This window comes from Lactuca virosa, chromosome 3 (genome assembly GCF_052849685.1).
Source record: "Lactuca virosa cultivar CGN04683 chromosome 3, Lactuca_virosa_CGN04683_v6, whole genome shotgun sequence".
NCBI classification, from domain to species: domain Eukaryota; kingdom Viridiplantae; phylum Streptophyta; class Magnoliopsida; order Asterales; family Asteraceae; genus Lactuca; species Lactuca virosa.
The window spans coordinates 23,101,763-23,119,707 of NC_136428.1; the positions used below are offsets into that span (position 1 = coordinate 23,101,763).

The 17,945-nt window shown below is 39.5% G+C and overlaps 1 non-coding gene across 1 annotated transcript; it reads right to left on the reverse strand.

Moving 5' to 3' along the window:
* Positions 1 to 9,769: 9,769 nt before the first annotated feature.
* On the reverse strand, positions 9,770 to 9,876 carry LOC145168236 (small nucleolar RNA R71). The gene has a single exon (XR_013741804.1). It is a non-coding gene; the product is annotated as a small nucleolar RNA R71 (small nucleolar RNA).
* Positions 9,877 to 17,945: the final 8,069 nt, after the last annotated feature.

Genomic DNA, 17,945 nt, shown 5'->3' on the forward strand with positions numbered 1-17,945 from the left:
TTATTTTCAAGAAATTAACGTTCTTTTCTCAGGTTAATTTTCTCCTTTACCTACATTCAGAACGAAGTGGCAGGTATGATTCTGAAACTATATAATAGCTAAGCGTCCCTAGAAGCATGTTGTTGCATGTTGTCCCAAGCCTCTTAGACTCTATGTTCGAAGCCTTAATGAAACTTTCATTCCGGTCGTCTCTTCCCAATCAGGCTATTAAATCACATAAGTCATCGAGCTACCTTACTCTTGTCACATTGAGTTAAGATTTTACTGCTTTGTCATACAAATATAGCAGATGTACATTATCTTCTTCGGAACCAATCTATATATTCTCCATCATTTTCGTGTTCATAAACATAACCCTTGAGACTCTCGGAAATTACCACTGCGGTTTATGGTTACACAACATCTGTGTTCATAATCTTTAAATTGTTATCACCACGATTTCGAGTGAAACCCAAAATGTAACGCCCGGTTCCTGGTATATATTTCAAATCAATTTATTCATTTTGTACAGGAACTCGACGTGTTGGAGGCCCCAAACTCGTCGAGTAGGAATGGAATTTGGACGCGGGATTTAAAGTCTACTCGTCGAGTCGAGAGCCTCAACTCGACGAGTAGGGCTGCCAAAATGAAACCCTAATTTTCAGGGTTTAGCACCCTATTTAAACACCTTAACCTCCAAAGGTCGGCCTCATTTACAGCCTCCATCATCCCAAACCCTAGCCAGAAAATCCTAATCCATTGTTGAGTGTTTTGAGCCATTTTATGCAGTCTTTGTGATTTTGAAGCTTGTCAAGGAAGGAGAAGCTTGGGGATTCAAGAGGAAGCTAGTAGATCCAGAGTTTGAGCTGCATTTCTGACTCATTTGAGGTATAAATTTGATACCTTGGCTTTCTATTACTTAGATCTTCATTTAGGGTAGTATGTTGTCACTTTTGGGCCATATTGAAGTCATTTTCGGGATTTGAGTATATCATGAAGTTGTGACTTCAGCTCTAGGCACTAATGAGCTTGTGAGGCTTAAAGTTGCCAGCTTTATCAAGCCTTGGCCCTTCTCCATGCCCTAGATCTCTTTCATAGCTTAGTTTTGGTGTTTCTAACTTCACGACACCATGCATAGACGTAAAGTTAGTAACTTTACGTGGTAACATAGTCCTAGAGGACCAGATCTATGGTTTGGAAGCATTGAACTCGATTGGAAGTGACTGAATGGATTTAGACTAAAGGGAACTCGACGAGTTGTTCATCCAACTCAGCGAGTTGGATCGTGGTCCCCAACCTTTTCTGTTTTTAAGCAAACTCGGCGAGTCTAGGAGATGAATCAACGAGTTGGCCATGATTTTTGAGTTTTGAAGATTAAAGAACTCGACGAGTTGTAGTGAAATGTCCTGATTCTGTTGATAGGAGAAGCTCGAGTTCGTGCAAGAACTCGAAAAGTTGGATCGCGATTTAAGAGGTTTATGATATATGGGACTCGGCGAGTTGATGGACCAACTTGGCGAGTTGAGTCAACCCAGAAGGTTGACTTTGACCAGAACATTGACTTTAACCAAAAGGTTGACTTTGACTTAGACTTTGACCAGAGTTGACTCTTAAGGGGGTCATGAGTATGAAAGGGTAATAAAAGGAGATGTTTATGTGTAGGAGTTTGAGGAGAGTTGATTCCAGAACCGAGGGCAGTTCAGCTACTTCACGACATTTGAGGTGAGTTACCTTCCAGTAGAAGTGGGTATAAGGCACCAATGCCGGCCCACTAGTAGGAGATTATAGTTGAGATGATTGTCTTTGTGATACTTGTCTGGTATGCTACTATCTGTTATGTTTTGTGTGCTAGTATGCTATGATGTTACGTGATAGTAGCAGTAGGGGTGACATAGTCCCCGGTTACCGGTTGAAAGAGACCAAAGGGATAGACAGTACCCATATATGCCTAGCAGTATGCTTATGATATGTTATTATGTGGTAGTGGTAGGGGATGAAATAGTCCCCGTAACCGGTTGAGATAAACCGAAGGGGTACGTCGGACACCCCGGTATGTCTAACAGGGGTAGGTTGAGCACCCCGATATGCTCAGCAGGGTAGGCCGAGCACCCAGATATGCCTGACCGTATGTTTATTGTATGATATGTGGTATAATGGGGGAACTCACTAAGCTTTGTGCTTACGGTTTACATTTTTGGTTTCAGGTACCTCTTCTTCGAAGGGAAAGGAGCCGGCAGGACTGCAGCGCATCACACACATGATTTTCCGCACATGAGATTCTTGGGATTTGTAGTTTGACATTATTTTCCTATGATATGTTTTTGTGATAGTTGACTTATGGTTTTTCATGATATGAGATAACATTGATGGCATTTTCAGTAATCTGTTTTATGAATCTTTAAATCAAAAATGAAATTTTTGGTCTTGAATTTTGGGATGTTACAAGTTGGTATCAGAGCCTTGGTTTGAGGGATTCGGACACACCTTCGGGGGTGTGTGGGCTCAAATCGAGGATTTGAAAAGTTTTTATAAAAAATAAATTTTCTAAGAATTAAAATTAAATTGATAAAGAACAAGGAGTGTGATGCGTGCAATCAGCCGAGCTCAAGTAAGTTTTCCCCAATATACCCATACATGTTATGTTATGATATGATATGATTACGAGAAGTGCATGCTAGATTAGGGCTAAGGATCTAGGAAGATGCCTCATGTGCCTGCTATATGTGCTTATTGAATTGCATGCTAAAACTGATTAGTCAGCGATACGATAGTCTGATTAGGGTATGCTTGGTTATGGTTACTCAATGCTCGAATGTTGCTTGCTTTGTGCTTGTAGGAGTTCTAGTTATCTTTAATTAACTAGTAAACGAATACGTTAAGTTACATATTACGAGGACTAAATAATTTCAGAAGGTTAGGTCTAACCCTATTTCGCAGCTCTTGTTTGAGTCCAACCGTTGCAGGGTAGGACCTCTCATTCGAAGAATTGTCTGGTCTTAGTAATATGTAATGGTATTCGCAAGCTAGTTAGGGAGAGATAGCATTGACTTCTTATGCAGCTGATGGCGGAGAGTGGGTCGGAGATTACCCTAGGGTAAGCCTAGGATGAGATTAGCGTGGAGAGAAATAGTAGTAGAAGGGACTTGGTGAAGTCAAGGCAATCCTTGAGGAAAGTACAGATAGATGTGGAAGGTAGTATGGGCACGTACTACTGAAAGCAGAGGATCCGTACTCGAGTCAAGGAGGGCTGAGATAGAACCAGGGAACTTGTAGTGTGTATGATACCTCTCGAGGTTATGTATGACCATAACGATTATGTGTTTTGTTTCAAAATGGTGGTGACACATCACGGGACACGAGGTTCAGGGTCTGGGTCAGTTTTGGGTTCGGGTTCCAAGCCATTCGATGAGGGATTGCACGAGTTCATCGCGTCCTAGATTACGAGAGGCATCCTTGAGTCGACCCCGGTGATTTTCGGGTCGATGAAGGAGGGGATCATTGAGCTAATGGAGGATCGCCTCAGGGCATTCAGGAGCGACATGGCACTAAGCCAGTCAGGGACTCACACGCTCTCCTTCAAAGATTTCAGGGGATGTGGTGCGCCAGACGTTCACGGGGTGAAGGACCCCATTGTGGCCAGGAGATGGATTGCAGACATCGAGTCTGCATAGTTGACGAGCTTCTGCCCTGAGGGGTCGAAGGTTCGGTATGTTGCGGGATGTTTGAGAGACAAATATAGGGACTAGTGGGAGGCAGTCAGTGACACATTGGGAGCCCCAACCATTGAGGCTATGACCTAGTCGGACTTTGTGAACAGGTTTAGGGTTGAGTTTGTGCCGGCTGTGGAGCTTCAAAAGCTGGCCAGGGAGTTTCTGGATATGAGGCAGACTACTGAGTCAGTGGCGGAGATTACCGCCAAGTTCAGGGTGGGGGCCTTGCTAGTGCCTCAGTACGCGGGGGATGAGGATATGCGGAAGACCCGGTACCACGACATGTTGAGAGATGACATTCGGAAACATGTCAGCTACTCGGCATGCCCGACTTTGGATGACATGATTGCGAGGGCGAGGGAGAAGGAGATTGATATAGAGCACATCAGGAAGAGGAAGGTGGAGACAGGGCAGGCGACAGGGGTTTCTGGGAAGAAACCCAAGGGATTCGACTCGACGTCGAAGGGCCAACAGGGCCGAAGCCGCTATAGGAAGTGCGGCAAGCCATACGAGGGAATTTGGAGAGCTGGGGGATCGGTCTGCTATAAGTGCAGCAAGACTGTTCACTTTGACAGGGATTGTACTGCCCCTACCCCCACCTTTCAAACATCAGACCTGATTTGTTTTCATTGCAATAAGAAGGTCCATAAAAATGCCAACTGCCCGAGATTAACATCAGCAGCGCCAGTGGTGGCGCCAGCTCCAACGACCCTGTGGATCACAGATGGCCGACAGGGCAAGTCAGATGCTCCAGTGGTGAGGAGCCGAGCCTTCCAGTTGACCGCCGAGGAGGCGTGTGCCACACCAGATGTGGTGACAGGTATGTTTCTTCCCCCTATCTCTTATATTATGTCAATTTTGATATTTATGTTTCATGTTTTATGTATTATGTTAGGATCGTTCCATGTGAACGGTATTCCAGTATTGGTGTTATTTAACTCGGGGGCTAGCCGATCATTCGTATCCCTTGCACTCAGCAAGAGGTTTGCTGAGTCTTCAGGTACATTGGATTGTCCATTAGAGGTCAAGATTGCGGACGACTGATCCGTCCGGGCATCAGAGGTTTTCAGAGATTGCGTCTTGAGGTTGTACAACGAGCGTTACCTCATGGATTTGGTTCCCATTCCATTGCGTGGGAACAAGGTCATCATAGGCATGGACTGGTTGAGCCCAAATGGGGCCGTGATCGACGGTGAGCAGCAGTTGGTTCGGGTCAGGACCCCAAGTGGAGGAGAGTTGGTGATTCACGGCGAGAGGCCGCAGCATGGGCCAGCTTTGCGTTCAGCAGCGAGGGCTAGGGGCTACCTTCAGCAGGGTTGCGCATGTTATGTATGTTGGGTTTTGAGAACTATAACACTCATATGGTGCACATGCAACCCTAAATGATTTGGATCTATGTTTTCTCTAATTATACATGCATATTTACATTTTCCAAAGCATTCTCCCTAACTAGCATACAAATTGTCAAATGAACAATACAACTAGTTAGATAACTTACCTCTTAGAAGGACTCGTAGTTCTTGACCTTTTAAAGCTTGAGCACCCCAAGTGTGATGCCTCTAATGGTTCACAAACACCAATATACAAGAGGAGGCTTGAGAGAATAAGTTACTTAGCACAAAATCAATACACACTCTCCAAGAATGTTGTGGTTATATGTGTAACCAATTTTGGTCATGAGGGTGTGCTTTTATAGTGTAGCAAATGCTAGGGCTACACTTTGTAAACCCAAATGACCTTTCATATTACTTAGGCTCCATGGGTTAACCTCCATGGACTATCCATGGATTATCATTGGTTTAGCCCATCATAAATAACCATGGATTATTAGCCCACACTATAAGAATCATTGATTTACAAAATCAATCCCCATATATTTAATTAGTCTCTTTTGATTACAAAATTAATTCCAAATTAATTCTTGATCAATACTAATTAAATAATATGATTTCACATTAATATATTATACTTGTAATATATTAGTAAATCATGAATAACCTTATTCCCAAAAGTCCATCCTATCAAATTGCACTGGTGAAGGCCACCCAAAATGACCATTCTACAATCGGGTGAAGTACATCCCAGTTATAGTTATGGGCTTAGACACCAAATCCAACAGTCTCCCACTTGGATAAGTCTAATAACTTTAACTGCGAATGCAACTTTAGGATCCGACTTAGCAATCGTAAGCTTTCAAAAGCTGCTGTCGAACTCTGACCTAGTCAGTGATGTGTCCTTCAGATAAGGGATCATATACTCCTCTGTTCTCAAGATATCTATGCGGACAAATACATGGAACATAGTCATACTTATTGTCCTGCAGTTTGTTTCTCGATTTTCGATTCGTCTGACATAGAACATAACTGAATACATCAATTTAGTGCTGACCGGGCCCGACACATAGTCAAAACAAAATCATCGAGGGGCCCAAGATATCGCTTCTAATCCTCTTAGGATAAAAGGAATAGATAAACTTCGACATTATATGCTTGAACTAACTACTCATTAAGTTATGCACAACGATGCGTTTTATAACATCAAGTTACTGATGCGTTTTCGTATCATCAATGCACAACCAACTCGTAGTCAACAACTCATATATCTTAGTTTGAAGATTATATGATATTATCGTCTCACAATCACTCATGATAAATTCCATGAAGTGATTCAGGTGAGCGTGGGTTAATCCAATACTCAAATCTTATTTTAGGAGCACTCATGAATGGTGTAGCAAACTTTTGCTATGTCTAACGCCTTAGACAATCTACAAGCCAACTCATGACAGTCTTCTTTCATACTTACTTCCAACGTATGATCGACTGTGGATAGTTTGAATAATTCTTATTATTCTGGAAGTCAAAACATGCAAAGTGAAACAGAAGAATAATACTAATCCTATATGGCCCCAAAACTTTTGAGTGTAAATAAAACACCTTTTATTTAATCACCATATTGATTACACATTATTCATTGTATATTGTTTCGATTTATCAACTAATACTTGAATTAAAACAATAGTTATCCCATGCTCCAAGCATGCAAACTATGTTTACCTACGGTCCGTACTTTGTGAAATAGATCAATTGTAAACATTTCCAACGATACTCATTTCACAATTCCAAATCCTTATCGTAAGTGTAATAATACCAGGTTCTTTCCGCTTACTGTAATTTGTTAGATTCTAAACTTATATGCAGTGATCCTTTTGTAATGACTATGTACACAAGTCACAGAGACTTTGTCAATTACAAAACTTTCCATTGGAGATTGTTACAAGGCAATTCCATAGATCTGAAGTCTCATATTCAAAGCACATTCCTTTGAACATCCTTCTTGCATAAAAGTTTCTAACTTTCTCATAGATTCTTGATATCCAACTCCCATTATGGAAACATTTCCATATTTGCCATATGACAACTCATTGTTAATAGAATCATGTCTATTCATAATAATGTCAATATGGTCCATCCATTACTACACTTCCAACTATCCATAAACAACCAATCTTTGGCGAACCTTGGATTGTTCTTAGCAGTTGTTTAATAACTTTAGTCATATCCAGTTCTACTCCTTTTTCCCTCTTAATTCCCTAGGCATTTGGGAAAATTAGAACACATGAATATTATAACATATGCAATCGATCCTATACCCGAAGCATATGGGATACGATTCATAATGGCTTACATAAAGACATGATACTTGACCAGTCTTTTGCTATAATATTTCCATATTTAGAATTTCCAATGTTGAAGCATTTCAACATGGTATTCATATAAAACCTTGACTAAATTTGATTAAAATCTCTGATATTGCCATATTTATACATAATTTTAGGCAATATTTATTTACATTTTTATTGATATTTTGGTTATTTGCATAGAATAATGGTACTTATAAGGATAAATTGTTATTTGCAGCCAAAGTGAAGCATTTTTGAAGAAAGGGACCAAAATTGACAATACTTTGAACATTGGAGACTTTGAGTACAAAAGTTGAAGAAATCCACGGAACTTACCAAAGTCACAACGTGAACAAGAAGGCCACGACGTGGCATGAGTCTTGCAGAAGATAAGTACACGCGAAGTAAAATCCTTGCCCGATAAGGATTCCTCTAAAACCACGTCGTGAAACATCAAGTCACGACGTGAAAAGGGAAAAATCGGAAATTATAAATACCCTTGTTTATTACGACTAAAGAAGACTTTTAGTGGACAGAAGGCAGACCTAGAGACGATTAGGAGGAGAGAAGAAGTTCTGGAAGATGCTTTTATCACCTAGGGAGAGAAGAGTACATAATAAGTTTATTTGTTTGGTACATTCATTATGACTTCTATTATGAATTGTTTTTGTTTATTAGTTGCTATGAGCAGCTGAATCTAGCTACTCTTGTTTAGCTAGATGAAGCTTCTAACTTATGGTTTAGCTTATTGATAATGGATTTGCTTAGTTGGTAATTTGCTTGTGTTTGATTTGTACTACCTAGCATGTTAATATTTGTTTCTTTAGTTGCTTGAATTCATGTTCTGTGTAGCTTAGTGATTATTGAATTACATGAACTTGAAACCTAGTAATTTAGTGAACATTGAATTGCTAGATCTAGGATCGACCAAAATCTTAGATAGTAATTGAAGTAAATAAATTTGGCTGTGCTAGAGAACATGAATTATGACCATAATTGTGTTTGCCTAATCTTACATAGTAAATTCATAATCTACAACTTATTCTGTGTTTGATTGTGTGTGACCATACATAGTTTTACATGAATTAGTTTAATATTGGTAAATTTAGACTTAAATTACTAATACCATAATAACCAAATTGATAATCCCTAATTGTTAGCTAACCATAAAGAAGAAGTAGATTCGAACTAAACAAGAGTGTTCTAAATTATTGATTGAATTTGAGTTAAGTTCGTCTGATCTTGCAAAATCAGATAAAAACCCTTCCTTTGTTAATAATTAGGTTAATTTAGTAGTAAGTAGATTAATTAGTTAACACCGTTCCCTGTGATCGACACCCGACTTACCCAACTATTCTATAATTCGACTAGGTACACTGCCTAGGTGCATTTTAGTTAGTTAAGTTAGTTAGGTTATAAATATAAAATTAGTGGGTACTTTTGTGCACATCAAGTTTTTGGCGCCGTTGCCAGGGAATGGCTTAGTAATTGCTAATTTATTTGCATTAAATTAATCGATCCTTTTTGTGGGGTAAAACCTGTAAAGAGTTATTTTTTTTTCAGTTTCAATATTTTTTCTGCATTATAGAACTCACGACGTGAGCTTTACAGGCTCACGACGTGAATCATGTGATCCTCGTTTTCTTAGTTTTTAGTTTGTCTTTCTTAGTTCAGTTTTACGTTTTTGTTTATTTTGTTTGTCTTGCAGAAGTACATGACCAGAGGGTCCAACACACCTTTGGTGCCACCTCTTTAAGATCCATAGTCTGCCTTTCACAAAAAGAAAGATAATAATGTGAAAGAAGATCAAACACCAAAGAAGACACCCTTACAAGAACTCAAGTCAGTTTTCTCAAAGAAGTCGGGGAAGAAAACGGGAGAATCAAGTTCATCTTCAAAGGACAAGAGCAAAGTTGAAAACCTAGAACCAACTCCTAACCCAAACGAATCAGAATATGAATCCGAAGCCGATTTTGGACTATATACGAGCGAACCAGAAGACGACCCAAGCAACGAAATGGCAAATATTGACGAGATGTCCATGGGAGCTTACAAGAAGCGTATCAGAGATGATGTTGGTCCAGATTTGGTACAACCCGCGATTCCTGTCACTGCCACATTCGAGTTGAAGGGCCACATCCTTACTGCACTGAAGGATATTCCATTCTATGGAAAAGATCATGAGGATGATTTTAAGCACCTAGATGAAGTTAATGACATTGCGGATTATTTTAATGTTCCGAATGTGAATAGAGATACCGTCTTATTAAGGATGCTTCCCGTTACTTTTAAGGGAGCTGCAAAAGACTGGTTGAAAACACTTCCTCCGGGTACAATCACTACTTGGGCTCAAATGCATGAGCGATTTCTAGATTAGTTTTGCCCACCTTCCAAGATAGCTAAACTCAAGAAGGCAATAGCCAACTTTGAGCAACAACCGGGGGAGTCATTATACGAAGCTTGGGAGCGCTACAAGGGGTTGTTAAGGAATTGTCCTCAACATGATCTAAATGTTCAACAAGAGATGTCTATTTTCTACGATGGGGTCAATGTTATGACAAGACAACTCCTTGACTCTCAAGGGCTATTGACAAAGAAGAATCCAAGGGAGGTCAAGGAGTTAGTTGAAGAATTCGCAAGACACTCTCGTGAGTACCACAACCCAAGACAAGATGGAGCAAAAGGTAGTGGGGTACACATTCTGAAGAAATGGCTGCTATGATGGCGATGCTCAATACTATGGACCGGAGATTGACACAAATGGACCAATCAATTCATGCAATTAAAGTTGGGTGTGAACGATGTAATGGACCACACTTGACTAAAGATTGCAACTTGGATGAGTATGGGAACAAAAGGGCGCAAGTTTGCTACTCGAGTGGGGATAAGTATGATGAGGATTGGAGAAAACCAAAGAAAGAGTGGCTACCATATGATGAATACAAGAAGCAAAAGGAAGAGAAATTTAAGCAGACAGGCCGAGACTTCTATCAAAAAGAGCAACCACCAGCCGAAAACAAAGTAAACTTAGAAAATATTTTGACCCGATTTATGGAAGCATCCGAGAAAAGGCATGATGATACCGATTCAGTGCTAAAGGAACACATGAATATGATGAAAGAACAGCACAAAATGATGATTGACCAGCAAGCTTCCTTAAGAAATCATCAAGCATCGATTCATAGTTTAGAAGTCCAAGTTGGTCAACTCACTACTTTGGTGAACAACAAATTATCCTCACAACTTCCGGAAAAGAAAGCTCAACCTCATGTTATGGCTATTGATATTGAAGAAGAGGCAATCTCTGAGTTTTTGGAGGCACTAGAAGTGGAACCAAAGCAGCCCGATCCAAAGCCGAAGAAGCTGAAGCTCGAAAATGAAGATGTTGCTGAAATGCCAAGTTCACGACGTGAGTCCGCTATTCTCACGTCGTGGAACCAGTCTGAACAGAAAATTTCAGTAGCTGTTCCGACATATCAACCGCCTTTACCGTTTCCGTCTCGAGCACATCTCAGTCCACTGGAAAGGGAACATCTGGGGTTTATTCAGCAAATAAAGGGTATTCCTATCAATACTCCTTTTATCGATTCATTATCAAAAATTGCAGAATATGCGAAGTTCCTACAAGATCTTATAGATAATCGTCAAAAATTGAAGAAGAATTCTAAAGTAATTCTTAGTGAGCAAAATTCCAGAGTTGTGTTGGGAGAGTTACCAAAGAAAATGGGAGATCCTGGACGCCTCACTCTTCCATGTGAGTTTGGGAATAATTTGAAGACATATGCTTTAGCCGATTCTGGGTCTAGCATAAATTTGATGCCATATTCATTTTATCAAAAGCTTAATATTCAGAAAATGAAGGCTACAAAGATGACTATTCACATGGCTAATCGTTCAGTGACTCACCCAAGAGGGATTATAGAAGACATTCTTGTAAAAATTGGGAAATTTGTTTTCCCAATTGACTTTGTAGTTATGGATATGAAAGAGGATGCTAATGTCCCAATTATTCTTGGTCGCCCTCTACTTAATACTGCTAGAGCCTTAGTTGATGTTCGTAAATCCAAGCTTACGTTGAGGGTTGGTGATGATGAAGCAACTTTTGGAGTGGAAGATAGTTTTCAAGGAAATAATGTTCAAGGCGAAGTTTTTAATATTGATAAAGATAATGAACTTGAAGAATTCGAGAAGCTTATGGAGGAAGAGATCAAGACAATTCATCAAGTCAAACACACCAAGCCAAGAGCATCTGTTCCACTAGTCTTTGAAGTGATTGCTTATAAGACACCAACAACTTGGGTGAGTGAGGAGAGCGATGAATTGACAAGTGATGAAGAAGCGGTTACGTCTATAAAAACAAGTCCAGTAGTTACGGAAGAGAAGAATCCTATGGAGCTTAAGAGTAAAGAAAATTGGAAACAAAAGGGACCAAACGCAAGCTTGATGGAGACGAGAGCAAAGCTAAAAAGGAGAATTCAAAAAAGGCGTACATTAGGCATGTTCAAGCGTACAAAAGGCGATGGAAGGAGCAGAAAATCCAGCTAGTGATGGACTCATCTGAAGATTCAACGTAGGAGGCACGGAGTCCAGCTCAAGACTCCTCAAAAAGAAGCGCTTCTCGGGAGGCAACCCGAGTTTGGTTTGCATTTTCTTTTGAGTTTTTACATTTTTTGTTTAGGGAAGTGATCAATTCATCATCTAAAAACTCTTAATTGGTAAAAGTTAGTTGTGGGGTACTTTAGAGTTAAGTGGTAAACAATTAAACTAAATACATGTCATTAACTTAGTTAATTTTTAGTTCAGACTGAAATCACGTCGTGGACATGTGTTTCACGACGTGGCCATAAAGGAATTACGAGGACTGGCTTCCAGTAGCCTAATTTCTCAGCCCAGTGTTTTTTTTATTTTAATGAACCGGATTAATTTGGCCCCTAAAACAAACCACGATGTGAAATTGCCGTTCACGTCGTGGCCGTTAAAAGGACACGGGGGGTGGGGACCAGTTACATAAGCACTTTGACCTACCATTTGTTTACTCCACTGGTTGCACGAACGGGAGCAAGAACACCCCACAGTCGATTTTCTTCATTTTTCTTCCAAATCACTTGCGTTTTCTTGTCTTCTAACTCCATTTGGTATGTATTTCATCCTTTAATTGCTGCCATTTGTCTTAATTTATGCATTTTGATGGTTAGGGTTTGCCTAGAAATTAGAAGTCCCAAATTGGTTAAATTAGTTGGTGTTATATGGATGCATGGTCTTAGATTAGTCAGATAAACAAACCCCAAGTGTTATTTTTGCTCGGTTTCGACTGTGTTATGCTCGATCTGAGTTTCACGTCCGAACGCATTTCACGACGTGGACCACTTTTCCACGACGTGAATCCTGGGCGACCAGGTTTCCTGTTTCGTTTTTAATGAAATATTTTGGGTGTTTTTGTTTTGTTTTGGTTTGTTTTTGATGATTTCAGGAATGGGACCTAGAAGGGCGGTTCATCAGGAAAATGACCTGATCAACGTGGCGAGCATTCACCCATTGTATCAATTTCCACGGAATATATCTCGGGCATTATTGACAACATATGAGAACCGATTGGGATGGTTATATAAGCGGGAGTTTGCGATAGCACCCATTGTGGATTGGAATTGGCTTAGAGGTGTGGGCATGGTTTCAGAATTGGAGCATTTCTGGACGAAGGTGTATGAAGGCAATGATTTTTCTTTTACATATCACGGTTGGAGGAACTTGTTTACAATTCAAGAACCCGTTTATCGGGAATTGTCGGTGGAGTTTTTCTCTACCGTAAGCTTTGAGGAAAGGACTATGGATTTTGATTACAACCGGGCGCTTGTTTTCCGGTTGGGTGGGGTTTATCGCGAGTGCAGTCTTCGCGAGTTCGCATGACGCATGGGCTTATACACGAAGGTGGAAACTCAATCTCCATTTTTTGTGCCATTCTTGCTTGGATGTGTTCGGGATTTTACACCCGGCACTTTCGATGCCCAATTTTGGAGAACTATCTCAATTCACACGTATGATTCTCGTGATTCTTGTGAATCGCATATTCGGAATCCCGTGCATCGTTTTCTTCATCGCCTTGTCACATTTTCTATCAATCACAAGCACCATGGTGATAAGGTTTCCATTCAAAAAATTTTCTATCTATGGAGTATCATTACTCCCGGGGTTTGTTGTGATCTCCCCTATATGCTTGCGAGATTCTTGGGAAAGAAAGCGGTCGGTTCTAGGCAAGGGAGTCCGATAACAGGTGGACATTTGGTCACCCGCCTTGCCCGGTCGTACAATATTTTGACACCTGATTTTGTGCGGAATCTTACACGTCTTCCCGACAGTGAATTGTCAATTCAAGTGTTGGGAGTTATGAGAGTAGTGGTAAATGTCAGGGGCGGGTATGTTATACCCCCGGAGGATGATGAGCAACAAATGGAGCAACCCAAGCAACAACCTCCACCGAGGCCCAGAAGGCGGAATGTTAGAGCCCGGGGAGACGTGGAAAGAGATCGTCAATCAGCGCAATAATATGAGGGTGGAGTACCCACCGACCCATTTCAAAGTCGGGTTGGCTCTTACTTGGATAATCTTCGCGGTGGGATGAATTATAACACCCAACTTCTAGAAACCATGTTTTCTCACATGGGTGTGGTTCGACCACCTTCCGGGCTACCGCAAGGCCCTTACATTGGGAGGAGCTTTGGATACCGAGGGGAGATGGAGAAGGACCGAGTGGAGCTTAAAGACGTGAAGATGATGATTGATCGCTTTATTTTACTTTTTATTTTATTTTAGTTTTTTTTATTAGCTTTTGTTAGGGTTAGAACTTAATTTGGTTTGTAAGACTCGTTAAATTATTATGTTACTGTTATCTTTCCTTTGGTTGCTATATTTCATATTTGCTACGGAGTCTAGGGAAGGAAGTCGGGAGTTATGAGCGTTTATGTTTAGCCAAAGGTCGTTTAGAGTTTCAAGTCAAGAGTCGAGACCCACAATTGGAAATAAGTGTGGGGTGCGTCAAAAAGAGAGGATGGAGTCAGAAATGGTCCTTAAAATACTGAACTAGAAGAGTTTTAACCCATTAAGGCATTGGTCAACGTTCACGGTTCAAGAAGAAGTGGGAAATTTTTATTTCCTGATTGCCCAGGTTTCACGACGTGGCGACCCATTTCACGTCATGAACCGATATTCATTAGATTTCCAGTTTACGTTTTTGTGCGACACCACGACGTGGCAAACCTTATCACGTCGTGATTTTACGTTTTTCATAAACATGAAGTCCTTTGGCGCGTTGTACCTTATGGATTACCACGTTTCTTTTTGGATCATTTTGAAGACTATTATGGCTCATTTCCTATACCATACAATGTGGCGTTTGCTTTCCCACATTATTCTACACGCTTTGGAGATTTGCATCCACTCTTATGGAAGATGGAAGTTTCGATTAGTTGCTTGTTGGCTCATTCACATATTTCGCGAGTTGAAGGTCCGAGTTCCGATTTAGAAGAAATCCATATTCGAGATGCACATTTCATCCACACAATTGGAGTGCGATCACGCTACTATCCCAGGGGAGTCTGTTCCTTTTTCTCCCTTTTATTGCTTTTATTTAGTTTATTCATACAATGGGGGCATTGTATGTAATAAGTGTGGGGTAGGAGGTCGAAAAAGTAATTGCTTAGATTGCTAAAAGTAAATTGCTAGAATTTAGTAGAATTAAAAATTTAGAAATAGATTTGAAATAATAATCTAAATAAAAATTCTAGTTATAATGATAATCTAAACTTAAGTTGCTAGTGTTGTGTGGGATGATCCGATAAGAGCTCAAATGTTTAGTTGAGCCAATATACGTTATAGTGCATTTTTGGCCTCCTTTAATCTAGTGAAATCATGGGACAAAAACATAACCTCGCTTAGTTTGAGGGATGCAATATGTTTAGCAGCTTGTACTTGAAATGTATCCAGGAAAACTAATATCTTTAACCGATAAAGGTTGAAGTTAAGCGCCCCTGCTTAAGCATGTAGGTTTTGGGTGGAAAAAGTGAGATATTTATAAAAGAAAAAAGAGAAAGAAATTACTGAAAAATTGAAGAATTTTTGGAGCTATAGAAGTATCAAAGTTGAAGATCAAAAATTCGAACTATGAAGAGGGATGTCGTAGTCATAATCGAATTCGAGAATGCAAATATCATAATTGCTAACTCTTTAAAATCTACTTAGTGAAAGCGTTTCCTCACAACCATTTTCATGAATTGGATAGAAACCTTATGACACTTAGATTTTTTATGGTGTATGTTTTCCTATCCATGTGAATTTGTCATAAACATAATCACAAGACAGGGTTTGTGACAAATCCAAACTCATATGGACCGCACTTGTTCAATCTTAATTTCTTGCCATCTGGCAGCTCAAGGGCCTACCATTGCTTCCAAGTTGTTATGCGAACAATTGAGAACTCATAGAACTCACATGCATAGTCAACTTCAACTAGAATGGGCACAGAAACAAGAATATGTCAACACGATAGGTTACAAACCTCAAGTCGTGTGCTGGTGATTAATAATAAGTTTACTCTTGATTAGTTCTTGAAACTTTTCAAGACCTTTAAGACTCTCACTAACCTCTTGACATATAAGATTCTCTTTGTCAAGAAACATTACTTGACAAACAAATATTCAAGAGTTAGTGTGGTTACTTATCAAGACAAACACTTCACACAATTGGTCTTAGTTGATCTTTGTTGTATCCAAAACATCACAACTTACCAATTTCAAATGTACAAGAGTAGAAAACATTTTACTCTACATTTTCTGATATGTCACTTAATATACAATCTTGGAGTACAGCTCTAAGATTTGATTTTGGAACGAAGTATGATTCATCTTAATTGATTTAACCATTTCAACAATTCCTGATTCCTCTTCTTAGCCAAACAAATGCACTAAGGTGTCCTTAGAGGATCAATTGTGATATGGTTTCATAATCACTAATATAATCATAAAACACGATACTCAAGTACTCTCCCATCTTTTCATATTGGAGAAACTTTTATCTTTCTGCCGACTTTGATTCTTCTTATTCGTTCTGCTATACATTGAGACTTTTCAATGACTCAGAATTATACTTAATCTTGTAAGCATAACCATATTTACTAACTTTAGTAAACCATGACGAATAGTCTTATCGTTCTTTGTGGTGGACATGACCAGTGCACAACCAAGTGTACCCGATCCCTTAGTCCTTCACTTAACTCACTTATGTATGTGAACAAGGAATTAGTCCTAATTTCCTAAATATGAAGGTTCTCATTCATCATACAATACAAGTTGCATAATCCCAAGTTTCTGTCTAATCGAAACTTGGGTGATGAGAATCTTTCCTTATTTGGTAAATTTAGACACTACCACAAACGAAAGAATCAAATCCATATTGCTAAAAATACAAACATCAATTTTCACATATGCCACTACAAGGAAATATAAATAAGATAAAAAAAATCAAAATTTTATTTATTTACAAAAGGTGAGGAAAAAAACTTTTCCTTACAATGCAATTACATATGAAAAACAATGTTACAAAATATTTCCTAATCAATCTATCATAACTCCTAAGCAGCAGCTCAAAAATCCGACCTGCGACCAGATTCAACTTGCTCTTCCTTTAAGCTTCCTTTCTTTTCTTCGATCCTGAAAACATCTAAATGTAATTTCATTACATCATGTATTAAGAATCTCCAAATGGGAACTTAATAGAGTTAGATAGCGGATTTACCTGAAGTAGAGTCAAACCTTTTTGACTTTACCTTCTCTTAGATCTTTCAGGTATTCAGTGCAACTTCGCTTCCAATGTCCCTTCAAATGGCAGTAGAAACAAGTGGACACTTTGCCATTTGCACATGGAACTATCTCAGAACTGGTTTTTCTCTTATGGTTAAATCTTTTGACCATAGCCAATTCCCTTCCCATAGGAGAAGGGATCTTTTATGGACTATCTATGTCATTGCCTATGTCCATGGCAGCTTGGGAAGTAGATCTTCCAATCAAATTTGCTTGATCATTGCGCCAAATCATTGCTGATTCAGCAGCAATAAGCAAATAGGTAAGATCAATAAGGGTCACGTCGCGGTCTGTCATGTAGTAGTCTTTAACAAACTAACTATACGAATCGGGAAGTGACTGAAGAACCAAGTCAACAACCAATTTCCTTGGGAAAACGACACCCAACATTCTCAGCTTGTCAATGTGTGACATCATATCCAAGACATGTGCACACATAAACCTTCCATCTTGGTGTTTACTAGCCAATAGGGCTTGAGTGAACTTGAACTTTTCAAGTCTTCGAACTTGTGGGTCATGGAGAATAATTGGAGGAGGTGGAGGAAGTAAAGTATGATATTGTGGAATATCATCTTCATATGGAAGGCTTTTTCCAAAAGATTCGGAAAGACCATAGTTGTCTGAACTAGACATCTACAAGGGAGAAATTCAAGTTAGTTGATTTAAGTCCTTAATATAACACCCAAAACGAAATAATAAGGCTAGGACCCAACACAATATTTTACAATT